At 36.2% G+C, this 27,966-nt stretch overlaps 1 long non-coding RNA gene and 1 pseudogene across 2 annotated transcripts in view; both read left to right on the top strand.

Annotated features, from left to right (window-relative positions):
* The window catches only part of LOC143682708 (uncharacterized), an 83,632-nt gene that overhangs the window by 4,129 nt on the left and 51,537 nt on the right, over positions 1 to 27,966 (top strand). Inside the window, exon 3 of one of the 2 annotated variants that reach the window (XR_013175240.1) lies at positions 7,738 to 7,946. This is a non-coding gene — a long non-coding RNA (uncharacterized LOC143682708). Of the gene's footprint in view, positions 1 to 7,737; positions 8,393 to 27,966 lie in introns of those variants that run through there. The other variant, XR_013175239.1, reaches the window with a different exon arrangement.
* On the top strand, positions 24,513 to 27,481 carry LOC143682707 (NACHT, LRR and PYD domains-containing protein 9 pseudogene; annotated as a pseudogene).

Raw genomic sequence — 27,966 nt, forward strand, 5'->3', positions numbered from 1 at the left:
CTCTAGCTCATGGAACTTACATTCAATAAAAGCTATAGCAACAGTAAATATGAGTAATAAAACATGTAGTCATGTGCTGATAGTGATAATAAAAAAAAGGAAAAAGGAAGCGGATGAGGCATTGTGCATGGAGATGAATTTAATTGGTACATTTACCCTGTCATCAGACAGTGCAAGGAATTAGAACAATTTAAATTCTTGGATTCACCTCTTTCCCTTTGGTGTTTTTGAGTTACAGTTGCCATGTTTATTTATTTTTCATTGTGCTTATACATTAAACCCCAGAAAACATTATGATTACACTTTTATACAGTTATGTTTATTTATATTTCCTTATATAATTATAATGTTACTGATTTTCATTCCTTTCTGGATCATTGACCTCTCATTTGGGATTTGTTTCTTTTTGCCAGAAGAAAAGTCATTGTTATTTCCTTTATCTCACCTGCAGTGTTAAATTTAGGAACTTTGTTCTTGTTGTTAATCCAAAATCATCATCTTCAATCTAAGAGGAAAATTTCTTGGGTTTGTCATTCTCACTGACAGTAATTTTGTCATCTTCAGGATACTATTTCTTGCTTTCTAAGTTCCACTGATTTTGTTGCAAAGTCACATCTCAGTTAATTATTTCTCTTTTCAGTTGTGTCCAATTTGCTGTTGAACTCAGCCATTGATTTCTTAATTTTAAATATTGTATTTTTTTAGTTCCATAACCTTCATTTGATTTTTTAATAGTTTCCAATTCTCTGCTGAAACTGCCAATCTCATCTTTTATTCTCTTGAACATATTGCCATGGTTATTTTAAAGTCTACATCTGATAATTCTTTTTATCAGCAACTCCCTGGCTGTGATTGTATTGAATATTGCTTTTCTCTTATTTTTGTGCTTGATGTCTTAACTACTTGTGTGCCAGTATTTTTTAATCAGTGTCAGGCACTGTAAATATAAAATTGTAGAATTAATGTAGGGATTTAGTTCTTAATAATCCTCAAGATAGGATTTATGTTTGCTTCTGGCAGAGTGCTAAGGGCACTAGCACTGGGAGCACTCTTCATCCAATGTTGGAGCTTGACATGATTCAAAGCTAAGCTTCAATTTGTATGAGAGCTGACCTATTTTCACTGCACCCTTATTCACAGAATGCACCTTCAGAATTCCAACCAAACATGGAGGGTTTAACGGGCCTTCTTTTGAAAGTCCTTAGACTTGAGTATTTGTTCTTCCAGCTTCATAAGTTTATCAAAAACCCCATCAAGCTTTTCACCTCTCATTTTCTTCCACAGAAAAACAGGACAGCAATGGCCCTAGTTATTGAGTACACTCTCTTCTTCCAGACCTCAGCCTTCTAAGATTCTTCCCCGTCTTATTAGTTTTTCATGTTCCTCGATTTTTCCAATTGTTTTAAGCAGCAAAGTTGCTCAAAATTTCCCAACCTATCATGACTAAAACCTTAAATCTATCCATAAATTTATTGCTGAAGACATATGGAAACAAAATCTAACCAGCATATCCATAGCAATTAGAGAAACAAAAATGCTGGGTAGATATTTGTCAGCTTTAGAAATCTTGAGCTGCTCAGCTTTCAAATTCTACAAGCGATTTCAGAACTGGAAAAAGTAGATAATAATGAAAATAGCTGTGGTTAAGTAGACTTGAAATGCTTCACTTCCATCTTATATATATCCCAACTTGTGCATAAAACAGATTAAAGAAAGAAAATGATAAGAAAGTTATTCAAAGACTTTAATCTGCATGCACATGAAGGACAAAGGGATTTGTGTAAACTATAATATTTTTTAAACTCTCATGCTCACATACTAAATTTAGTGTTCTTTGCAGAAAAAATAAATGTACACATATGTATGTAATTTTAATTTTGTATAAACTGCATGTAAACTTTAAAGATTATTCTTTACCTTTATTCTGTTATCTTAAAAAGTTAAAAAGGTAATTATAACCATAACAAAGTAAAAGTTTGCACAAAACTAATCTATAATACCACCAAACTATCACTTTCTTTTTGTACTTTCTATTTTTTATTACTTTTTATTGCTTGTCCACAACTGTTTACTTTTTATATAGTAATCAGTTACATAATTTCTACTTTTTTTTACAAATTAAAAAAATACTAAGTTTGTACTGTAACATAATATTCATGAGCATCAATTTGGAATTAGATTTAGATTTGAACAAGGACTCTTCCAGTTGCCACATCATTATTTTTATCTCTGAGCCTTACTTCCCACATCTATAACATTGGGTGATAAGAAAACCTATACTGCTAAGTAAAAACTAAAAGACTGCTAAGACTAGAGATAATTCAGGTAAAGTACAATACCTGACCCACCATATAGTAAATACTCAATAAATAACTATCCATTTAACAAACTCATCCAATCTCTCAGAAGCATAACTTTGGACTAAACTATTGCATACACACATGCTAACTGAGAAACAAACAGCACATTTTGGGTATTAGAGTAATGAGTTTAAATCCTGACCCTATCCCTTACTGTTTGGCCAGTTGGAAATTCACATAACTTCTCTCACCCTTAGTTGCTACTTTTGGATTTTAGGAAGAGGGCAGAAAACCAACCCTTAAATGCTCATTTTGGATTTTGAAGATGCAAAATCTGTGAAGACTACTAACAATGCTTAACACAGAGAAACTCAGAGTTGAATATCTTTTCTCTAAACTCTTCTATTAAATTCACAAAGCATGATAGTCCTCCATGAACATTATCCTGTTTCCTTGATCTTTCCCTAGAAACTCAGGAGCAAGTTTAGAAACCCTTCCCTTGACAATTGGAGCTTTTAAAAACAATTGCTTTTGTGTGGCAGGGCTTGGGTGCAAAAGTTTCCAGAGGAAGACGTATTAATTTGTATGCTAGTTACCCATTTGTGACTGTCATAACCTATTATAAAAGTTAAGTAGAAGATATTTGTTCTTCTCCTGAAGCACTATGATTTTAAGGAAAAGAGCAATGACTTCATAGCAGAGGAAGCTAGGTTTAAATTCGGACTCTGATATGAGTTTGGGAACACAATTTGACCAGTCTGAGCTGCAGTTTATCCATATGAAAGAATAGTATAATAATATCTACCCTTAAAGTCCAATGAGGGCTGAAATAAAATAATATAAATAAGTTAGTCACACTTCTAATAATTGTTTAGTAAACATAAGTTTTTCTCCTGTCAATTATTTTAATATTATCAGGTACACCTATCATGAAAACTAAAATGTTAATCAAGTGTTTTTGTTTGTTCTTGTTAAGACTTTTACAACTAACAAAGCTGTAACTAGAAACCTAATCTAAAAAAAAAAATAGATAAATGCCAAAGTAATTCTACTCACCAGGGACCAAGGCTAAAGCTAGAAGAACTTATGAGGCACCAGGGCTCTTTATTCCAACATTAGCTCACCATTGGCACTTCCCTAGCAATTAACTCCTTTCTACTTTCAGGCTCCAATAGCCAAGCCAAATTCTAACTAAGCAAATTGCATGGGACATAAGATTCTTTTCTTTATTAAATGCTTTTGTTGCAAATATCAATCTACCTTGAAATGCGATACCGTTACATACAGGAACAATCTTTCCAATTGACTGCCCAGGAAGTTCTTCACATCAACAATCATAATATATAAATATGACTTTTTAGTGCATTGCAGGGATATTAGAATGCCCTGTTAAAACTAAATGAGCAATTCTTTAGTCTCAGAGATATCAAGGATATTTTAATCTTCAGATGGATAAGAATAAAAAGCTATTTTTCATCCAATTTAGATAATGAAATAATGTCATTATAAAATAAATTGTCACCTTTAGAACATTTGTTTTCTTTTTCCCCATGTGTCATTTTAGTCATAATCTAAGTGGTCAAAACAATCTCCTTCTTACAAATAAAGAGAACATATTCTTGTTTTATAGTGAAGAAATAAGCGAAGCATAAAAGTTTTTTTTTTTTTTTAGCTCTCCATGCCTTAAAAAGATAGAGCTTATTTGTACTAAATTTTAACTTAAACTTTCTTTTTTTTTTAAATTTTTTTATTAATCAAAAAAAAGAAAAGAAATTAACAAAACATTTAGAAATCATTCCATTCTACACATGCACTCAGTAATTCTTAGTATCATCACATAGATGTATGATCATCATTTCTTAGTACATTTGCATCGATTTAGGAAAAGAACTAGCAAAACAGCAGAAAAAGATATAGAATGTTAATATAGAGGAGAGAATTAAAATAATAATACTAATCAAAAATATATATATATAAAAAGGAAAAAGAAAAAAAACAAACAAAAAAAGATACAAGCACACAAACAAACAAACAAAAAAACATATTTCAGGTGCAGCTTCATTCAGTGTTCCAACCTAGTTACATTACACTTAGGTATTATTGTGCTGTCCATTTTTGAGTTTTTGTATCTAGTCCTGTTGCACAGTCTGTATCCCTTCAGCTCCAATTACCCATTATCTTACCCTGTTTCTAACTCCTGCTGGTCTCTGTTACCAATGATATATTCCAAGCTGATTCTCGAATGTCGGTTCACATCAGTGGGACCATACAGTATTTGTCCTTTAGTTTTGGGCTAGACTCACTCAGCATAATGTTCTCTAGGTCCATCCATGTTATTACATGCTTCATAAGTTTAGTCTGTCTTAAAGCTGCATAATATTCCATTGTAGGTATACGCCACAGTTTGTTTAGCCACTCGTCTGTTGATGGACATTTTGACTGTTTCCATCTGTTTGCAATTGTAGATAATGCTGCTATAAACACTGGTGTGCAAATGTCCGTCTGTGTCTTTGCCCTTAAGTCCTTTGAGTAGATACCTAGCAGTGGTATTGCTGGGTCGTAATCCATTCTGCCATTCTATGTCTTTTGATTGGGAAATTCAGTCATTAACTTTTAGTGTTATTACTGTTTGGATAATATTTTCCTCTACCATTTTGGCTTTTGTATTATATATATCATATCTGATTTTCCTTCTTTCTACACTTTACTCCATACCTCTCTCTTCTGTCTTTTCGTATCTGACTCTAGTGCTCCCTTTAGTATTTCTTGCAGAGCTGGTCTCTTGGTCACAGATTCTCTCAGTGACTTTTTGTCTATAAATGTTTTAATTTCTTCTTCATTTTTGAAGGACAATTTTGCTGGATATAGGAGTCTTGGTTGGCAGTTTTTCTCTTTTAGTATTTTAAATATATCATCCCACTGTCTTCTAGCTTCCATGGTTTCTGCTGAGAAATCTACACATAGTCTTATTGGGTTTCCCTTGTATGTGACAGATTGTTTTTCTCTTGCTGCTTTCAAGATCCTCTCTTTCTCTTTGACTTCTGACATTCTAACTAGTAAGTGTCTTGGAGAACGCCTATTTGGGTCTATTCTCTTTAGGGTGTGCTGCACTTCTTGGATCTGCAAATTTAGGTCTTTCATAAGAGTTGGGAAATTTTCAGTGATAATTTCTTCCATTAGTTTTTCTCCTCCTTTTCCCTTCTCTTCTCCTTCTGGGACACCCACAACACGTATATTTGTGCGCTTCATATTGTCATTTAGTTCCCTGATCCCCTGCTCAAATTTTTCCATTCTTTTCCCTATAGCTTCTGTTTCTTTTTGGAATTCAGATGTTCCATCCTCCAGTTCACTAATTGTAGCTTCTGTCTCTTTAGATCTACCATTGTAGGTATCCATTGTTTTTTCCATTTTTTCTTCTTTGTCCTTCACTCCCATAAGTTCTGTGATTTGTTTTTTCAGATTTTCTATTTCTTCTTTTTGTTCAGCCCATGTCTTCTTCATGTCCTCCCTCAATTTATTGATTTGGTTTTTGAAGAGTTTTTCCATTTCTGTTCGTATATTCAGCATTAGTTGTCTCAGCTCCTGTATCTCATTTGAACTATTGGTTTGTTCCTTTGACTGGGCCATATCTTCAATTTTCCGAGCGTCATCCATTATTTTCTGCTGGTGTCTGGGCATTTGATCAGATTTCCCTGGGTGTGGGACCCAGCTGGTTGAAAGGTTTTTCTGTGGAATCTCTGGGCTCTGTTTTTCTTTTCCTGCCCAGTAGGTGGCACTCGTGGCGGTTGTCTGTCTGCGGGGCAGTCGGCCGGGAAACCGTGCATGGAGGCGGGGGTCGCTGGCCGCAGTTTGGGGGAGTGCCGGTCCAAATTGCCCAGCTGGCCCGATACGCCAAGCGTGACTGGAGGGCCCCGCTATCCAACGTTCCCAGTCAGACCGGGGAGCCACGTGCGTGGAGGGGACCCCAGTCGCCAGCCGCCCCGGCCGGGAAAACGTGCACCCCTCGGGTATCTCACCGCAGCAGATTCTCCCTGCCCGTTCAGCCGTTCCAGAATGGGGTACGCTGTCTTTTTGGTCTCTGTCGTGACTCTGGGAGCTGTTTTGTATTGTTTCTGTTTCTTTAGTTGCTTTTCTGAAGGAGGAACTAAGACCCGCGCGTCTTACTAAGCCGCCATCTTCTCCGGAAGTCCCTAAATTTTCTTACTTATAGTGAGATAGCTAAGAGAATAAATGTAGAGAGCAAATCAGAAAAATACATCTCTAATTTCTTATATAGTCTTTGAACTTTTTTTGGGGGGGGGTGCATAGTCTGGGAATTAAACCGGGGTCTCCCCAATGAAAGGCGAGCATTCTACCACTGAACTGCTCATGCACCCTTGGCTTTGCTTTTTTCCTCACTTATTCTCTACTACATTTTGACAAATAGTCCCTTAATATCCCTGTCTGCTCCTTGGTCTCTTTTAACCATGACAGGGTAATGAAGGGTTTGGAGTTAGATTGTTTGCAAAGACCAGTTTTCAGATTGGATGGAGGCAGTGAGAGGGATAAGGGAAAGGGAGAAGGGGGAAAGAAGAAGAAGAAAAGGCACAATGGGAAGAATTTACTCCCCAAGAAAAGATTTCTAGGGGAAAGACATTACCAGACAAAAAAATTAAGTGTGTGGCATATATGTCTAAAACTAATATATTCTGACTCATAAAAATTTACTTTATTATGCATTCATTTATTCCACTCATTCAAAATTAATTCAGAGCCTTAAAATAAAAAAAACTAAACAAAACTTTCATTCAAGAAACTCTCTTGATAGATTGGAACAATGACCAAAATTAACCAAGACAAAATTTAACAAAGATCCATAACACATTCTCCACTTATTTGAAATTATGTAAGAGACAATCATTTATGAAAAACAAACAACCAAAAAAACTAGCATTAGTTTTTTGTTTGTTTTTTTTTATCTGCAAGATTCAGATGAGTGTCAGGAACATATATATAACATTGTTGGTCTAAATTAATAGAAACAGTTATTTCCTCTGTAATTTGCATGGATCAGTCTACATCAACCTACTAAGATCACCATTTTAGAAAACTAAGGTGTATTCTGTAGTGACAATTCCAAATATTAAAATATCCTATAATTTATATCTGCTTGATGTGAGAAAATAAGACAGCAACCAGAATATTTAGCCTCCTCTTATGAACAAAGGAGAAGATATAGTAAGATGCATGCCAGTGGACAGTCCTAGAGCAAGGAGGCAAGTTAAAGAAAATACAGGATAAAGGATGTTGCTTAGTTGTAAATAAGGTGAATTTTCTAGCAATTGAAGGATCCAAAAAGAAAAATGGAAGCTTCCTTTAAGTTATTCTGAATTGGTCATTGCTGAACTGTTTAAGAAAGATGTGAATGACACTGATTGAGGATGTTCCATTGTTTCAGATATGGTTTGTTTACATGCACTATAATCTCCACCCGTCAAAGATCTTTCCTGTTGGATTCTCATCAGATGATAGCAATGAAAGTCGTTCACCCTGGATTTGGAAGGCAGGAGAAGAGAAACCAGGAGCCTCCAGCAAAGCCTGTGGGTGAATATAAGGGCAAAAACAGAGAGCTGATGCAGGATTTTGCCTGTACTTTCATCCCTGCAGGTAGCCAAAGTCATTTGCAGTGACTTCCTGCTTCTGCCAAATGATCTAGGCATCCCCATGGTGAATCCCACACTCCCAGGCTACAGGCTGCTGACTCCTTTGATTCCCTCACTTCAGAATTTCCCCACAGCAGCCTGACCCCAGAGTTCCAATGGTTATCCCTACTTTAAGCCTCGAACACCCTGTGTTAAGCCTCTTTTTCCACAAAATGCCCATGGTGCCCTCTAGTTTCCTGGCTAATACATAACTGAATGCAAGTGGATCACATGAGCTTTAAAAAGCACACTGTGATTAGTAAACATACTAGAAAGAATTCATTGAACAAGAAAGGAGTATCTCTCTATGTATTTATTTGACTCAAGAGTAAACATGCCATCATAAAACCATTTTTAAAATTTTACCCTGTTAAATGTTTAATATTCTCGTGTGACCAATACACTGATTCAGTGTTGCAAATTTTACATATAATTGCTGATTATTTCTTGAAAATTAAAACATTAACATCTTTTAAACTCTCAATAATGTTAATAAAATCATGTGTGCCTAGTTTTCTACTCACATCCTTAATTGTCTGATAAATTACACCTGTCAGATTATAGTCACAGTTCTGTTTCCCTTTGAAGTTTTATTTCATTTACAAGTTCTTCTTTCGTTATGAGTCAAGAAAGGAAGGTAAAGCCAAGTGCATGAGTCTTCGTGTTAAATGGTCATGGATGTGCCCTATCCAAAAATGCATGCTGTGGGAGGAATTCTTTTTCTTGAATTAACTCTGGAAAGTGACATAGAGGAGGCTAAATTTGATCCAAAGGCCTGAATGGGGGAAATGAGAGTAGAAAATTTATAGAAGTTTGACCCCAAACTTGCAAAAGGCTTTGGCTGGGATATGAAGACAAGCAAGGAAGATAGTCCAGAAACTTGGTGTGGGAAGCAGTGAAAGTTAGGATATGATCCATGGAGCAAACCCTACATTGGGTAAAACAGTTAAGATCAAGATGAAAAGGGAGGTTGATGCTGGAGGTTGAGAATCAACATCCAAAATTTTCCCACTACATAAATACAATTTTGTCTTTGCCCTGTCCCTGACCCCTCCCTCTCTCCCTCCTTCCTTCTCTCTCTCTCTCTCCTCTCTTTCTCCTCTCTCTCTCTCTCACACAAACACACACACACACACAAAACAACAACAATAATAACCCACCCAATAAATAGGCAGGGTTATTCTAAGGATCCTGCCTCCAAATTTTAATAGTGCTTCAGGGCAGGCCACGGTGGCTCAGCAGGCAAGAATGCTTGCCTGAGATACCAGACGACCCGGTTTGATTCCAGGTGCGTGCCCATGTAAAAATAATAATAATAATAATAATAATTTTAATACTGCTTCAATTGTTTCCCTTACAAAAATCTAATAAATTTCAATTTTTGTACACCCATTTTTCCCTTTACATTTAGAAGATGGTGTTCATTCCTGTGAAATATTAGTCAGTTATTAAATGAACCTACAATCTTTATTTGTCTATCTCAACAACTAGAACACTTTGACCTTCACTCATATTTCATCCTACTAGTCCTTTGGATATTTAAATCAAAATATCTCTAAAAGTACTTCCTGTAAAAGTCTCTTTTTTGCCCCCAATCACACTGAATAGCAACTGAATCATATGTTAGTATATTTAATATTGTGAGTTATTTCTAGGTGTGAAGATTTTTTAATGGATGATAGTAAAAAGCCAAATTCCCTGGACATTGATAAAAACATAAGTTTAATTTCTCATTCTACAAATTATGGTAACATTGGTATGATAATGCCCAACCCTCAGAATGTATTGTTAAGTTTAAGACATAATGTGCAAAGTACTTAGCTCAATTAATATTACTCCTTTCCTCTTTCCCTTGAGACAAATTTAAAAATTTTTTAGAATTTTTTAGAAATTAGAGAAATTCCAAATTCCTCTCAGCTATATTCACAAATATCAAGTTCATAGCCTCTTAATGTATCCAGATATTACTTGCTCCAGAACAGTGCTGATGAAAAAAAAAAAAAACTGACTCCTGAGCTCCAATTGTAGAATCTATCTTTGGGAATAAGGGTTAGAAATCTGTATGTTAACAAGTTCTCACCTATTTATGCACCTGTGCTGGTTTGAAAGGATGTATTGAAAAGCCATGTTTTAATCTAAATCCCATTTCATAAAGGTAGAATAATCCCTATTCAATACTGTATGTTTGAAACCGTAATCCGCTCATCTCCCTGGAGATGTGATTTAATCAAGAGTGGTTAGGTGGTGACATGTCTCCGCCCATTCAGGTGGATCTTGATAAGTTTCTAGAGTCCTATAAAAGAGGAAACATTTTGGAGAATGAAAGAGATTCAGAGAAAGCAGAGCAGAATGACATAGCCATGAGAAGCACAGTCCACCAGCCAGTGACCTTTGGAGATGAGGAAGGAAAATGCCTCCCAGGGAGCTTCATGAAACAGGAAGCCAGGAGAAGAAGCTAGCAGATGACACCGTGTTTGCCACGTGCTCTTTCAGATGAGAGAGGAACCCTGACTGTGTTCACCATGTGCCTTTCCAGATGAGAGAGAAACTCTGACCGTGTTCCCCATGTGCCTTCTCACCTGAGAGAGAAACCCTGAACTTCATCGGCCTTCTTGAGCCAAGGTATCTTTCCTGGATGCCTTAGATTAGACATTTCCATAGACTTCCTTTAATTGGGACATTTTCTCAGCCTTAGAACTGTATACTAGCAACCTATTAAATTCCCCTTTTAAAAGCCATTCTGTTTCTGGTATATTGCATTCTGGCAGCTAGCAAACTAGAACAGCACCCAATGCTTGTGAATAATTAATCCAGACTCTTCATAACAGTTGACTATTGAAAAGCCATAGTATTATAATATTTCTACCAACTATATAGTAGATATCCACTATCTCATATAAACAAATGAGTATGTCCACTTCAAATCCTATCTGGCAGAAAAGCATGAAAAATAATTTAAAAAAGAGTTTTTAAGAGAACATGAAAACTGATTGTAGAAAATAGCATTGGATTGACAAACAGTATATTGAATGCTGGGGAGATGAAACATGATGCCTAGTGAACTTGGAACTTGAGGAAGGCCCTGAAATATGTTCTGAATAAAATTGCCTATTAAATAGAGAGGTTTAATGGTTTCTGTACAACCTAAGCAGTACAATAACTGCCTTGTATGCAATGAAGTGTCAGTCTTCTTTTTCATTACTTTAACAGCCTAAGACTATACCACAGGCCATATTCAATTTCTAATCTCAATATTTTTTATGTCTTTTCCCCAAGTTTCCATTTTAAAATTCACTAAACTGGTGAGATACCGGAAGAGAATTTTTATTTTCTTTATCTAAAGTTTCTAACTTATATGCTCTTTACAGATAAGGTTCACGGCTTTCCATAAATGATTATAAATGAGCACAACCTCAATTTTAGAACATCAGTGTGTTTTAAATTCTATGGGACACAAACTTAGAGAACTTGTAGTCTTCATAAACATTAGAAGGCATTTTTTTAGGGCTTTAAAAGTTTGCTTGGAATTGGTCAATTAAATATTTCTTTTTCTTACTCTTACTGTCCTGTTTGCCTTTCTATAACTTTGATAATTACTGTCCCCACTTTCTCTTCTCTAAATTATTTATTCTTTCAATAATTATGTCACAGGAATTTGGCACTGAATGGATTTTCTTTTCTTAAAAACTCTTAAAAATAATTATCCTTCTTCATTCCACTAGGACACATTAAAAGTCCTATTTTCCTAACAGCAATTTATAAATTTGATTTTCTAAAAACTGTGTTTTTGCCAAGATCCTGCATTAAATTTCTAAGTTGAGTCCTACTGGATGGTTAAGTGTTAATAATAATTTCTTCCATTTACTTAGCATGTTATAAAATACAGTATTCCACTTATTTTGCAACATTAGGAAGTAGATAAAATTATCCTCTCCATTTCATATAATACAAAAATTGAAAGGGTAGGAAAAGATTAACCCAAGGTCATATGGCTATTATATGGTCCAGTCAAAAACTAGGACCCAGACCTTCACACTCAGCAGTGTACTACTCTCTACCCTGTACCAGCCTCTGCTTGTTACTGTTAATTGTATCTAGATGCGAATGCAAAACCAATCTGTTAAACTCCTGGATGTACCTTCAGTGAACATGTAAAGATATGGAGGAAATAATAACTCGTAGATCACCCTGAAGGGCAAGCAGATATTTCACCCAGAGAGGAGAGTTAATCTGAACAGTTTGCAGATGTTAATAGAGACCAAATACTGGAAATAATAAGCCACTGAATTTGAACTCTATCTTGTCCTTAATCCAGTATTTTATTGATAGAGAAAATAGAACTGAAAGTTCATGAACTGAGAGTTCACCTAGCCAATTGTGCACCCAATCCTGGGATCGGACTCACGTCTCTGAGAATCCTGGTCACAGAAGCTTTGCACAGTAATTCAGAGCTTACGTATTGGCTTCCCTGAACGAGTTGCAGTGGTAGGCCTTGAATAAATCCAACCGATCATGATTGTCAAACAGTCTATTCAAAATATTAACTCCAGTGGTCAGTATTTCCTTTATCTCAGAGAAAAAAGCGACATGGATCTATAAAGAGAATGCGGATTTTAGATCCATACAGGCATGAGCCAAAATTCTGCTCCATCGCTCTTTGTCTGGGTGACGCTGAGCAACATAAGCACTGCCAAGACTCAGATTCCTCAACATTGAGATGGAGATAAGAAGAACTTCTTTTTAGACAGGTCAAAAATCTGGCATTTATAAGATTTTTCAAATTTATCATTTGTGAGTAGTTTGTGTAAATTTTTTTATTCTTAATATATAGAAAGAATATCAGTCCAGTACGTGAGAATAAAATTTCTACCCTGGCTCTGCTATGAACTGGCTATTTAAATGTGTCATTTACTATCTCTGGGTCTCATTGAGATTTTTTTCCCCTAACTATATGGCTACTATTATTTAATGATCTATATCTATAATCTTTTTCCCTGACACAAAGCTTGACTAGACAGGACTCTCAGTATATTAGTAAGTAAATGCTCTAGAAGATTAACTGCATTCCTAGTTACCAGCACTATAGATATTTAGCTATTAATGGCATAATCTCTTACATCAACTCAGCTGCCAACTGATTAAACTATTTACAACTATTTACATGAAAACATCGTTTCATCTGAGACGCTGAATAGAAGGGTGATAAATCCACTGTATTCATTTGAGTGGATATCATCTGTCCTTTCTTAAAGGATTCAACTACAGCTGTTACTATGAATAAGATTTATAGTAATGAGTCATTATTTAGCTGAATATAGCTCAAAACATCCTAATGGTGAGGTTTTAATAAAAGGGTAAGCTGCTGTATTACCTGGTAAGCTTAAAGCTAATAATGTTTTAAGGGAAATATCTGTTGTTCAGAATATATTATAACTTGGCTTCCTTTTTTCCTTCCATTTTTGTCAAGCATAAGCTTTAAATGAGCTCCTGTGAGCTAGCAAGTACAACAAACAGCAGGTTCAGCTGCTGTAACAGGAAGGCGGGTGTTGGTAGAGTAGCTCAGGAATTACCTGGGAGGAGGAATGGAGGATGTAGGAAACAAGAGTTCTGTCCATAGATTATGTCATAGTTTTCCAAATCTCCTATCACAAATACCACAGATTGGTTTGGCTTAAACAATGGGAATGTATTGGCTCACTTCTTGAAGTTAGAGGAAATCCAAAACTAAGCTGGCAGCAATGTGATGTGTTCTCCCCAAAGTCCACAGTATTCTGGCGCTGCTGTCCCAGTCCCTGAGGGCTCCTTGGCTTGTTGCCCTGCCTTATGTTACACGGTGATGTCCTCTCCTTTCTCTTCCAGGCTCAAATGACTTCCAGCTCCTGGCCCCTCCCTATGGCTTTCTCTGCTTCTGGCTTCTGGTTCCTTTCTCTTTGTAAAGCCTCCAGTAATCTAGATTAACTCAGCCTCATTCAGTTGGCCCTCACATTGATTTGAAATAATATTTCAAGAGATCCTATTTACAATAGATGTATACCCACAGGAATGCTGATTAAGATTAAGCACATGTGGGGGTGCAAGGGTAGTTCAGTGGTAGAATTCTCGCCTGCCATGCAGGACACCCGGGTTCAATTCCTAGCCCATGCACTTCCTCCAGCAAAAAAAAAAAAAAAAAACAACAAATGTGCTGTTACAATAACAGGATAGTCACATGGAAAAAGAATGAAATATGACCCTCATCATACAGCACATTAAAAAAAAAGATTAGGAACATGTCAAAATAAGGGTACAGGTACATAATTCAATCTACTGAAAATGGCAACATAAACATGAACATCCAGAAACCAGAGCAGGAATACTGCCATAAGGACTAATGCAATGGGATATCAGGGAACTAAAATTGAAGTATAACTAACAATGACACTACTCACTAGGTATAAATTTGGCCCAGTGAGGAGGTAAGGTTAAAATAGGCAGGTTGGGACACAGACTCTGGTGCTGTGATTGCCAAACTAACTCCCCCACCCCCCACCTGCATTTAGGTTTTTTCTGAGTACCTTGGAATTTTCTTTCAGTAACATCATTTGGTAAGATTTTTAGCCATAATATGTAATTTTTATTTGTCAGATTTATCACTTGTATTTTATATGAACCAAATAATCATGTGTAAGAATAAACTTATGTAAGAATACTAGCAGGATTTAGAACATAACTTTGCACATTCTTTAAAATAAATATTGCATGGAATGCTGGGAAAAGAAAATATCTTAGGACATGGGACACTCTCTAACTGCAGGCCTAAAATTCATGTCCCTGTGAAACCAGTGTTTTTCAGAGTTTCCTTGAGGTTAGATAAGCTCCCAACACTACTTCAACAACAGTCAATGTCTTTATTTACATTACATTTTGGAGTACATATAAGAGTGCCGTTGTCTTTAAAAGCTTAAAAACCACTGGCTCTGGGAACATATGGTACCCAGTAAACTATATTCCTTCACAAAAAGTTGCAAACTGCCTGGAAGTTCTTTTCTTAGGGTTACATTTCTTGCTGATTAACTGAGTTTCAGTATCAGAGAATACGTCAGAGTATTTTATTATTGACACTGTAAGAAACACTTAGAGCAAAAAATACAAATATTTTTGCAATGGAAAAGAGAGGAAAAAGAAGAAGCATTGAGTTACAATGAATAGAAGTTAGGAAGAGAAATTAGAATTCTCTACAAGAGAAGGTTTAAAAGCATTAAATTATTTAAGTGCAAAGCTTGTAAACAAAAGGTTTTTTACTATTACATTTCATTAAAATTAGGAGAATTACATCTTGTTATTATCTTAATTGCAATTTTTCCCATAGGAAAAATAATGGTCACAGGTATTCTTATGATATATTTAAATCTATGTATACACAATCAATCTAATATGTACTAATTTGCAGATTATTCAAATAGTGTGACAGAAAGCTTCTAAAAGTGTCATCTGGCCAACTCAGTCCAAATTGCAATTCAGTGGTATAATATAGCTATATTTTAAGAACTTTACTTTTTAAGGTGGAATAAAGCGGCAAGCACAGGATATGCTGTTTGCCAAGAACAGAAATAAGTCATTTTATGTCCACCACAAGCACATCTTGCTATATTACTCATTTCAAGTTTTACATTCAGCCAAGGTCAAAGCATATATTCCCCCATCACCTTTGGAAACTTTGTAGCAAGGGTTGATATAAATTTACTTTTATTTTATGAGCAGGTAGTATGTCAGTCCTCTTAGGAAAAAGAAAATGGTTTTTGCATGTATGCTATGATACATTTTAACCTTTACCTCACTGATTATAGTCCCATTTGTGAAGAAGTAAGTGTTCTTACAATTTGCATAGCACAACCCTCATCACTGGGCATTAAATCATTATACCCAAAGTGTGGAATTTAGAAACTGAATACAACAAACAATGAAAGAAAAGGAGGAAGAAAGGTAGGATGGAAAGATGAAAGCATGGAAAGAAGGGAAGAGGAAAGGAATGAAGGAAGGAAGGAGTTAGAAAATAAAAACTAAAAGAGGGATTAGGAGATTAAAATCACCAGAGCAAGGGAAAGAATATTGAGTATAAATTTAACCAGTGTGTTTAAATATAAGTAGAGATATTAAATGGATAATATTTATCCAATATCTTGGAGGTACATACTTAGATGAATTGGGAAGGACAAATGATTGTGCTCTAGTCATTTTGCTAAACTGACTGTTAACTAAATGTAACAAGTTAAAGTATTGATAATTTTTATTAATGAAATAATTCATACCAACTTTAACAGCAAAATATTAAGTTACAATCATTTAAAATCAATAAAGAAATCAAGTGGTATCACTGAATAAATTTATGAACAACTTTTTCACCACTCACATTGAAAATACCTGCAATGGTTTGAAATCCTGAATTGCGATAGGACACACTAGAAAACAGAATGGGGTCTTCTCAATTCGTTCTTACACCTGATTTTAAAAAGCATGAAGATCTTTTTATACTTTGTCCATTTCTTAAATAAGTAATGAAAAATCACGCAGAACTTGTGGCTTTAAAGGAAAATGAACACAACAGTGAATCTAACCTTTTATGAGGATGCGTTCTTATAAATAACAGAACACCTAATTGAAAAAAGCTAAAATTTCAAGATTTGTTGGTTTATGTAGCTTAAAAAAAAAAATCTATGGAGGGTTGAACTTAGTTGTAGTTTGACTTCGAAGGTCTCTAAATCATCAGATTTACATCATGAGTTCACAATAATTCTCTGAGTCCTGCTCTCATTGATGTGCCAAATACATCTAAAGATGGCTTTTCACATGGTAACAAAAGTAGTTGCTCCAGTTACAGTTTTCACATTCAGATGACATACTGTATTTACAGTAAAAATCAGCTCAAAGTATATTCCATGAACCAGGAGCAGCAGCATCACCTGAGAGCTTGCAAAAAATTCAAACTTTAGTTAAAACTTTGTCAGATAATTTGAACAGGTAAAATTCATCACATTTCTGAAAAAGGAGTTCTGGAATGGGTACCAGGAACAAGTTCTTTAACAAGCCCTCCAAATGAGTTTTGAGAAGCTCTGTGCCAGAGCAGTGGTTTCAGAACTGGCTGCACATTATCATCACCTAATTTTAGAAGAGCATCATTGTCTGACTCCCATCAAGAGATTCTAATTTTATTAGTCTGAAGAGGGGACTAGGCATTGCTATTACAGGTAATCCTTACTTTGCATGCTTCTAATATGCAGATTTCAGTTATTACAGTTAAATAACAACAGTTCCCAGACAACCCGATTAAAATTTCAGTTACCATGGTATATTAACTGTGAGTAATTGTATAAAGTACAAAATTCACTGCCAGCACTTTAGTACACAAATCTCTATGTAAACAACAGCTGGCCATCATGGTCAGGTTCAATCAAGTCACTGTTTTCAAAGCGTGTCCTTGATTGGCCACTGAACATCTGTTTTTCAGTTCGGCAGAGACAGCAAAGTGTGTCTTTCAGTGATAAATCCACATGGAATTTTATAAAAATGGATAATCACAAAAAGAAACTTGTCCACCAAGATAAAAATGCAGCAAAGGAACAAGAAGTGATAATGCTGGAGGTGAAGTGCAAATCAAGAGTAAACGGAGTTTTATAGGATATAGTTCACCTTGGAAATGTTGACACTGTGGAAGTTGCACAGATAGATTCTAGATTTGCAACCAGAGGAACTTGGTGAAAGAAAACTTATAAGAGAAGAAAGGGGTTGTGATGAAAAGGATGAAGCTGTCCTCAATAAGTGACACCAGCAAAACTTCACATTAAAGGAAATTTTGGAGATATTTTACAACATTGAAAGAGGAATTTAACAATTTGTGAAAACCACAGAAAATATGCTCATGTATATCACAAGTGATACAAAGAGAAAAAGGCAAGCACTGTTCGAATTACTTTTGATAACTTTTCTACAAAGAAGTAAAGCATTTTAATTCTGTGCTTATAACATTTAAAATTATATAGTAATATGTAATATGTTTTTCATTTATTTAAAAAGTTTTACCTGCTATTAAACAGAGAGTAAGAGAGATTTAAATATTTTGATGAATAATATTTAAAGGTCATGAAACAATTATAATTTTCCTACTGATTAATTATTAAGATCACTTTGTACAGTTTCAGGTTGCACGTTGCATGGTCATTCTTACAGTCCTGCACTGAGATGTAAAGCAAGAACTACCTGCATTTATTAAACTCCCTACACACCGCTAACTTTCTGCCAGAGTTAGGAAACACCAATCTAGAGTATCAGGACTCGAAATGTGGTCCATGGACCCACACTAACAACATCAGTAATCTATAACTTACTAGAAATTCCACCCAGCTGGGGAGGGGGCCTTATAGTCTGTGTTTTATTTAAGAGACCTTCAAGCTGACAGTGATGGTAATTCTAGCATATACTAAAGATAAAGAATCACTGATTTAGAGAGTAGAGAGCATCATTTCATAATCGACAGAGTAGAAGGCAAATATCTTTCACGGTATTCTAACTGTCATCTTGACAGACAAACAGCCATCGCAAGCATCCAAGAGACATTCAATTCCATGTTATTATTAAGAAAGTAAACAACAAAGTGGCTGTTAGTAGGTTTCCAAAAAATCTCCTGTAAACTTTTTTTTAAAAGGCATCCACAAAACATTAAAAAGGAAAGTTGAAAATTAAAAGGGAAGAAAAATCTATGAAAGGCACCATTTCTAAACAGGAATGTAATGTATCAAAATTCAATAACTATGATTCATTAAAAAATATTTCATGATTCAACTGAACTGAAAGATTTAATGTATATACACAAAAAAGTCAATTGCAAACTTATGAAATGTAATATTGAGAATTTTTTCCTAAACATAAGTAAAAACGTTTACTAAAAAAAAAGTAAACGTAAGTGAATCATATGGATGATTCATTGAGTCCATAGCACTATTATATAGAAAGAAAAGTTTGATAGCCTTTCATATGATGCATACTGCATTCTCTGAAAACAATGTAATTATTACTATGACATTTCACCACAATTTATGAATAGAATTATTTTTAAAATATCGTCCCAGGCTTTTCAAGGTTGTTACTTAAGCTATGATCATAAAACTTGTATAAGCTTAAAGTCTGTGTTTGAATATTCAATTAGGCAATTGCTTATGCAAAGCATAGAATTTTCCTCACACACACCTTGAGCCTTCAGTTTTTATCATCACTTACCTGACTGGCTTACTTAGAATTAGTATAGCAGTTTCAGAATTATCTGAATGTTAAGTTGTTCATGTCAAGGCCTAGAAGAATGAAAAGATGAATAATTTGCAAATTAATAACTGTCTTTTCTATTTGGTAAACATACATTAAATCTTGTTCAAACTTTACTTCATTAGAGCTACATAAAAGTATACATACTAAGTATATTTTTCTACTTTGAATGAAAGGCTTATAAAGACTAAAGAGCATTGTTACCTGATAGTTGTAATGTAGGTAGAAAGCTTAAATATTTGGCACAGAATAGTAATCATTATATTCAGACACATAGCAATTAAACTTCAAATGCCAAGGACAAGGAGAGAATTCTGAAAACTGCAAGAGAAAAGCAATGGCTTATGTATAAGACAGTCCCAATTAGATTGAATGATGACTTCTTTTTGGAAACCATGGAGGCAAAAACACAGTGGTGAAAAAGTGCTGAAAGAAAACAATTGTCTTCCAAAAATTTTATATCTGGTGGGAGCGTTATTCAAAACTGAAGAAGAGATTAAGACATTCCAGATAAAAGATGAGGGGGTTTCTCACAACTAAACCTGCACTGGAAGCAATGACAAAAGGAGTTCTTCAGGCTGAAAGGAAAGGATAATAGACAGTGGATCAAAGAGGTATAAATAAATAAAGCCCTCTAAAGTAAAGGGAATCAATCAGGTAATTATAAAAGCCAGCATTATTGTATTTTGTGTTATATAGCTCCATTTTTAATTCTTACAGTTTCTAAAATGCAAATACATAAAAAGTATGATAATCTATAGTTTTAGAAATACAATATATAAAGATATTAGTAATGAACACAACAAAAAGGTGAGGGGATAGAATAGTAATTGTGTATGCTATTTAAGCTGATATCAGATCAAAGATGATTGTTATAAATACAGGATATTAAATTTAAGTCCAACAATAACTACAAGGGAACTATATAAAAAATTGAGAAGACATTCAAAATAGAACAATACAGAAACTCAAATAAATATAAAATTAGTAATTAATGGAAGAATTAAGGGAAAAATAAGGTTTAAGACTTAGAAAGGCCAAATAAAATGATAGAATAAAGTCCTACATTATCCATAATCACTTTAAATGTAAATGGACTAACTGTCCATTCAAAAGGCAGAGAATGGCAGGTGAATTAAAAAAAAAAAAAGAAAGAAAACCCAACTGTATGCTCTTGACAAAAGATTCACCTTAAATTCAAAGAATCAAGTACGCTGAAAGAGTAGAAAACATACACACACACACACACAAACTGATCACAATAACCTGAAAGAGATTCAGGTACCTATACTAATATCAAATAAAATATACTTTTACTGAAAAACTGTTATGAGGGACATAGAAGGTGGCCATATAATTATAAATGGGTCAATTCAACAAGAAGGTATAGCAATTATAAATATATATAAACAAAAGGGCCAAGCAACTAAATAGATGAAGCAAATATTCATGGAGTTGAAGGGATAAATAGACAGCTCTACACAGATAGGAGAAGATTTCAATACTTTACTTTCAAGATGGATAGAACCCCTAGGCATAATGTCAATAAGGAAAAAACAGTATTTGAGCAAAGTTATAAATCAACAAAAACACTTCACCCAACAGCAACTGAATGCACACACTTCTCTAGTGCCCATGGAGCATGTTAAAATATTTTAATCATGCTCTATATCTTCTTCAGACACAATGGAATTAAACAAGAAACCAATAACAGAGAGTGAAATGGAAAATTCACAAATATGTGAAAATTAAACAAAGCAGACTTGACCAAAAAATTAAAGAAGAAATCAGAAGGGAAATCAGGAAATATCATGAGGTGAATGAAAATAAGAACATAACATATTAAACCATATAGGATACAGCAAAGGCAGTGCCAAGGGGGAAGTTTATAGCTCTAAATATTTACATTCAAGAAGGAGAAAGATCTCATATAAGAGACCTAACCTCACAACTAGAGGGTCCAGAAAAATAAAAGCAAGCTAAACCCAAAGCAAGCAGAAAGAAGGAAAGAAAAAAGATTAGAGAGAGATAATGAACATGAGAATAAAATAACATTAGAGAGATTCAACAAAATCAAAAGTTGGTTCCTAGATAAGATAAAAAATATCAACAAACCTTTAGCTAGACTGACAAAGGGAGAAAGACAGAGTATGCAAATAACTAAAATCAGAAATGTAAGGTTGATGCTACTACCAACTCCACAGAAATTAAAAGGATTATAGGAGAATACTATGAAAAATTATGAGCCAAGATATTAGATAAATGAGATGAAATGGACAAACTCCTAGATATACAGAAACTACCTACATTGACTCAAGGAAAAATAAAATATCTTAACAAGAAAGACTTTGAATCAGTAAGAAAAATCTTCCAACACAGAAAACATGATCAGTCTCCACTGGTGAATTTTACCAAACATTCCAAGAAAAATTAATATCAAACATGTTCAAATTCTTCGAAAAGGGAATGCCCCATAACTCATTCTATGAAGTCAACATTAACCTCATGCAAAAAACAGATGATGGTGGCATAGGGAGGTGTGGAATTTAGTTAGTCCTCTAGAACAGCTATTAAATAGCCAGAACTGTCTGAAATTGAGGGACATCATGACTATACAGATCATATACCAGTCTGGAATGGGTGGAAGGGCTGAGATCATGGCACAGAATGAACTGGCACCCCTTCCCCATTTGCACTGCAGGCTCAGGTGGAGATATGCTGCTGTGGGAAAAGAAAAAGCAGTCTTTACTGGAGCAAGGGAAGGTGGCTCAATCAGACACAAACTTGGTTTTAATGAATGAGCATGTACTGCTGAATATAAGCTCCAAATACAGATAAACTCAGAGCAATCAGGAAAGGAATCCTGCAGTCTTTCCTGGTAGAAATGAGATAAGACAAACAAAGCAAAACAAAATGAAAACGAAAACAGAGGCTTGCAGAGTCAGCTGAACTTAGAATATTGGAGAAGGGGTGGGCCCCAAGAAAAGGGACACATTGAGCCAGGTAACAACTCCAGCCTTTGACTCAAGAAACGTGAGGGCTGGGGACTGGTTCTGAAAAGGGATTTTTTCTTTCTTTCTTCTTTTTTTTTTCTTTTTTGAAATCTTTTAAGAAGCTCATTAGAGAAAGTCTCAGGCAAGAGTGGAATTAAGAAAGGTCTGAGAGTCAGGTGAAGGAGATAATTTCCTAAAGAGAATATCTTCCCCAAGAAAAAGTGTGGCAGGGCCCAGCTTAAGTAGTGGCCCTTATTCAGAGAATTCAGACCCCAGGGGCTGGACAACAGAAACAGTCTAGGCCCGTCTTCTATCACAGCCTCTGTCTTCACCACACCACTGGAAGGGACAGGTCTTTTGAGAATTAAAGTCACCAAATAATTTTACATGGGTGGGGAGCTAGGGGTTGATGAGTGCTACCTGCTGGGAAAGATTAAAAAAAAAAACATAAAGTCTGGAGCCTTCACAGGAAACTGTGACAACCTGCTGGGTCTTATCCTCAGGGAAACCTGATACTGATTATACCCTCCTCCTGAGATCTGGGCCTGTCTGATATGGAAAATTAGATTGGAATCAATAATACCTGGGGAGACCCTCTTCAAAAAAGAACAAGTTCCACTTAGGCAGGACAAAAAAACAGAGGTGAAAAATTTTGATCAGTTAAATTGAAGCCAGGCTAGGGGTCTAGAACAAATTGAACTGAACTGTCAAAGAACAGATATAGAGAAAAGCCAACCTGTAAGAAAACTTTAGGTAAAAGAGTGAGAATGATCTCCCAAATAAACTAATCAAGGAAATCAGATACATAGGCACCAACAAAATTTATGAGTCACAGTAGGAAAAATTAAGACATTAGCCAAAAGAACAACTTACATTTCAAAGGAGACACAGGAGTTGAAACAACTAATTAAGGATGTTCAAACAGACATGCTAAATCAAATAAAAAATCAAAACAAGTTGAGGGAAGATATGGCCAAAGAGATGAAGGATATAAATAAGATATTGGGAAACCATGAAGAAGAATTTGAAAGCTTGAAAAAAACAAATGGCAGAATGTATGGGAATGAAAATTACAATAGCGAAAAAACAAAAAAACAAAAACAAAAAGCAAAAAACAAACAAACAAAAAAACAACAGATTTGAAAAGGCAGAAGATTAATGAACTAGAGGACAGGGCATCCAAAACCTTATGCAAAACAACAGAAACAGAAATGGAAAAATATGAATAGGGTCTCAGGGAACTGAATAACAACATGAAGAGCACAAATGTTTGTATTAAGGATGTCCCAGAAGGAGAAGAGAAGGGAAAAGGGGTGGAAAGAATACTGGAGGAAATAATCACTAAGATTTCCCAGCTCATATTAAAGACAAAAGTTACAGTTCCAAGAAGCATATCATGCCCCAAATAGAACAGACATGAATAGACCAACTCCAAGAAACTTAACAACCAGATAATCAAATATCAAAGACAAAGGAAAGAATTCTGAAAGCAGCAAGAGAAAAGTGACCCAGCACATACAAGGGAACTCAATAAGAATATGTTCTGTGTAGATATCTCAGCAGAAACCATGGAGATGAGAAGACATGGTATGATATATTTAAGATACTAAAAGAGGAAAACTTCCAACCAAGAACACTTGTGGTAGTTAGATTAGTTGTCAACTTTGCCAGGTGAATGTACCTAGTTTCATTGCTGTGGACATGAGCTAATGGTAAGTGAACCTCATCTGTTGCTAATTACATCTGCAGTCGGTTAGGAGGCATACCTGCTGTAATAAATGATGTTTGACTTAATTGGCTGGTGCTTAAATGAGAGAGCACAGTGTAGCACAGCCCAAGCAACTTGGCATTCCTCATCTCAGCACTCGCAGCTCAGCCCAGGCCTTTGGAGATGTAGAAAGAAGTCACCCGGGTAAAGTTGTTGGAACCCAGGGGCCTGGAGAGAAGGCCAGCAGAGACCATCCTGTGCCTTCCCATGTAAGAAAGAACCTCAGTGGAAAGTTAGCTGCCTTTCCTCTGAAGAACTAACAAAATAAATCCTCTTTTATTAAAAGCCAATCTGTTTCTGGTGTGTTGCATTCCAGCAGCTAGCAAACTAGAACAACAATACACCTGGCAATATTGTCCTTCAAAAATGAGGGAGAATCCATGTGGCCCTGAGGACCAGAACCAGACTGGATCCCACCTTTTTCTTGTTTCTGTAGATTTTCTTCTGGAGACAGGTGAGCTCAGCACCCTGGAGCACAATGGCTGAATCTTTTTTTTCTGACTTTGGCTTGTTGTGGTACCTGAAGGAGCTCAAAAGGAAAGAGTTCTGGAAATTTAAGGAGCTGCTCAAGCAACAACCTGTGAAGTCTGAATTCAAGCCAATTTCCTGGAGTGAGCTAAAGAAGGCCTCAAGAGAAGACCTAGCAAAGCTGTTAGACAAGCATTACCCAGGACAAAAGGCATAGGAGGTAACACTGAGCATATTTCTTCAGATGGATCGAAGAGACCTCTGGCTGAAGGCTCAGGAAGAGATTAGAAAGATAAACCCATACAGAAAACACATGAAGGAAAAGTTCCATCTTGTCTGGACAAAGGAAACTTGTCTTCAGGTCCCTGAGAGGCTCTACAAAGAGGTCACAAATAACGACTATGAAGGAGTGAATGACGCATATACTGCTGAGGAGTTTAGAGAGTGTTCACGTACTGTGGTCTTGCATGGTCCTCAAGGAATAGGAAAAACGACCCTTTTGAGAAGAATAAGGTTGGAATGGGCAGAGGGAAACTTCTGTAAAGACAGATTCACGTTTGTTTTCTTCCTCACTGCCCATGAAATGAACAATATTAAAGAAGCAAGCTTGGGGGAGCTCATCTCCGGGGACTGGCCTGAGTCTGCAGAGCAAATTGAAGACATTTTTTCCCAACCACAGAAAATTCTGTTCATCATTGATGGCCTTGAGGAATTGAAATTTGATTTGGAACTTAAGACTAACTTGTGCCATGAGTGGACACAGAAGCAGCCAATCCCCATTATCCTGAGCAGTTTGTTGCAGAAAAAACTCCTTCCGGAGTCCTCTCTGCTTATCGCATTAGGAGCTGTGGGTATGAAAAAAAATCATTTCTTGCTACAGCATCCCAAATACATCTATCTGCTAGGACTTTCTGAGCATGAAATGGAGCTGTATTTCACCCACTTCTTCTGTGAGAAGAAGAATGTTTTGAAAGTCCTTAGTTTTGTGAGACACCACAGACCCCTAGTCTCCATGTGCCAAAATCCCTTTCTATGTTGGTTGGTCTGTACTTGTCTGAAATTTCAGCTAGAGAGGGGAGAAGACTTAAATATTGCCTGGTGTAACATCACCTGTTTGTGTGCATCCTTTTTTATAGACATATTCAAACCAAGAAGTGAAACGTGTTCACCTAAGCAAAACAGAACCCGGCTAAAAGGCCTGTGTTCTTTGGCTGCCAAAGGAATTTGACATTTGTGTTTTGCCATGGGGATCTCAGGAGAAATGGGGTATCTGAATCTGATGTTTTGATGTGGGTGGGCATGAGCCTCCTTCTAAGAAGTGGTGATTGTTTCACTTTCATCCATGTCTGTATCCAAGAGTTTTGTGCTGCCATGTTCTATTTGCTGCAGCAACCCAAAGACAACCCTAACCCAGCCATTGGGAGTGTGACCCAGCTTGTAGCAGCAGGAGTGTGTCAAGCACAAGATCACTTGTCTCAAATGCGGCTATTCGTGTTCGGGTTTTCAACAGAAAAAGTAACCAAAATTCTGTAGACAAGCTTTGGTTTTCGACTGTTACGAGATATAAGGCAGGAAATAACCCAATTCTTAAAAACTTTAAGTCAATGTGGACACCATAAGAGAGAGGTCGATTTCCAGGAATTGTTTATTGATATATTTGAAACTCAGGATAAAGAATTTATAGCACAAGTAATGGATTTCTTTGAAGAAGTTAACATTCATATAACTAATATGGAGGAATTGATGATATTTTCATTTTGCCTGGAACAGTGCCATAATTTGCAGAAGTTTAGGCTGTGTGTAGAAAACGTCTTTTCAGATGACTTTGAATTCACCTCAAGAGAGTCTCCTCTCATGGCAGAAACTTTGTTCAGTGTTCAGCACCAACAAGAACCTGCAAGATTTGGAATTGGACAACTGGAGCCTAGATGATGCCTCCCTGATGATTTTTTGTAAAGCACTGGCACAGCCCATGAGTAAACTCCAAAGGCTCGAGATTCATTTTGTTTCTAACCTTGGAAATGGTCCACACTTCTTTAAGGCCATTCTTCATAATGCTCACCTGAAACACCTGATCCTGCAGGGCACAAATCTCTCCTATGTTGCAGTCCAGGCAGCTGTGTGAGACACTGAAAAACCCCATGTGCAACATAGAACAGTTGATGTTGAAAAAAATGTGACATCACGAGTGACGCTTGTGAAGAAATCGCCTCTGCTCTCCTCTGCAACAAGCTGAAGCATCTCTCCCTGTTAGAAAATCCCCTGATGAACGAAGGAGTGATGTTACTGTGCGATGCATTGAAGCAGCCAAACTGTGTGCTGGATTCACTTGTGTTAATGCACTGTTGTATTACTTCTGACTCCTGTAACTACATCTCCCAACTCCTTTTGTGCAACACATCACTGACCTTTTTGGATCTGGGGTCCAATTTCCTGGAAGATAACGGAATCAAGACTCTATGTGAAAGCTTGAAGCACCCAAACTGTAACATACAGAATTTGTGGTTGGTGGGTTGTTACCTCACTTCAGATTGCTGTAGGGACATTTCTTCTGTTCTTATTAGTAATGAAAAACTAAAAACCCTGAAACTTGGGCATAATGAAATACGAGATGATGGTGTCAAACAGTTGCGTGAAGCTTTGAAGCATCCTAACTGTAAATTAGAGGATCTTGGGCTGGACAGGTATAGGCTCACCAGTGCCTGCTGTGAGGACTTTGCCTCTGCTCTCACCATCTGCAAAACACTGAGGCATCTGAGTCTACACTCCATCCCTTTGGACCACGATGGGGCTCTGGTGCTATGTGAGGCCTTGAACCACCCGGACTGTTCCTTGCAGGTGCTCGGGCTGGACATGTCTTCCTTTGATGAGGAAACTCAGATGCTGCTGGCATCTTCTGAAGAGAAAAATCCCCAACTGATCATTTTATATGATCCTTGGATTGATAATGAGTGCAAGATGAAGGATGTGCCCTTCTAATGGGGAATGCACTGGAGTAATCCTCCCACAAGGGCTTCTTATAGGTCACAGTGGGTGTTTCTCCTTCCAGCACATCCTGTCCTACAGTCACGCAGCATGGCCTTGGGATGGTGATTTCAGAACTACCTCATACAGTGTCCTTGTAATATGATTGGGGAATGTGATTCAGTGTTCGTCTGAGATTTTCTTTTTGCCTAAGTCTTCTATGCTCTTATCTTTAGAATTCCCATCCTACTTCACAAAGATATTTAGAAGGACAAAGAAATGAATATTAAACACTTTGGAAATCCTACATTTTATTAATGAATGTATTGGAGGATAGGTTCTTGGATTGAAGAAACTACAGTCCTCCAACACTTCCGATTTGGAAGTGATGCTAGAATGCCTTTAGATTGTATTGAAATCTACTAGATCTAACATTCACCTGAATTTCCCATTTCTAATTTGACAGTCAAAGTTTAGGTTTATCAGTTTTCTGGTCTAAA

This window comes from Tamandua tetradactyla, chromosome 5 (genome assembly GCF_023851605.1).
Source record: "Tamandua tetradactyla isolate mTamTet1 chromosome 5, mTamTet1.pri, whole genome shotgun sequence".
In the NCBI taxonomy this organism is placed as follows: domain Eukaryota; kingdom Metazoa; phylum Chordata; class Mammalia; order Pilosa; family Myrmecophagidae; genus Tamandua; species Tamandua tetradactyla.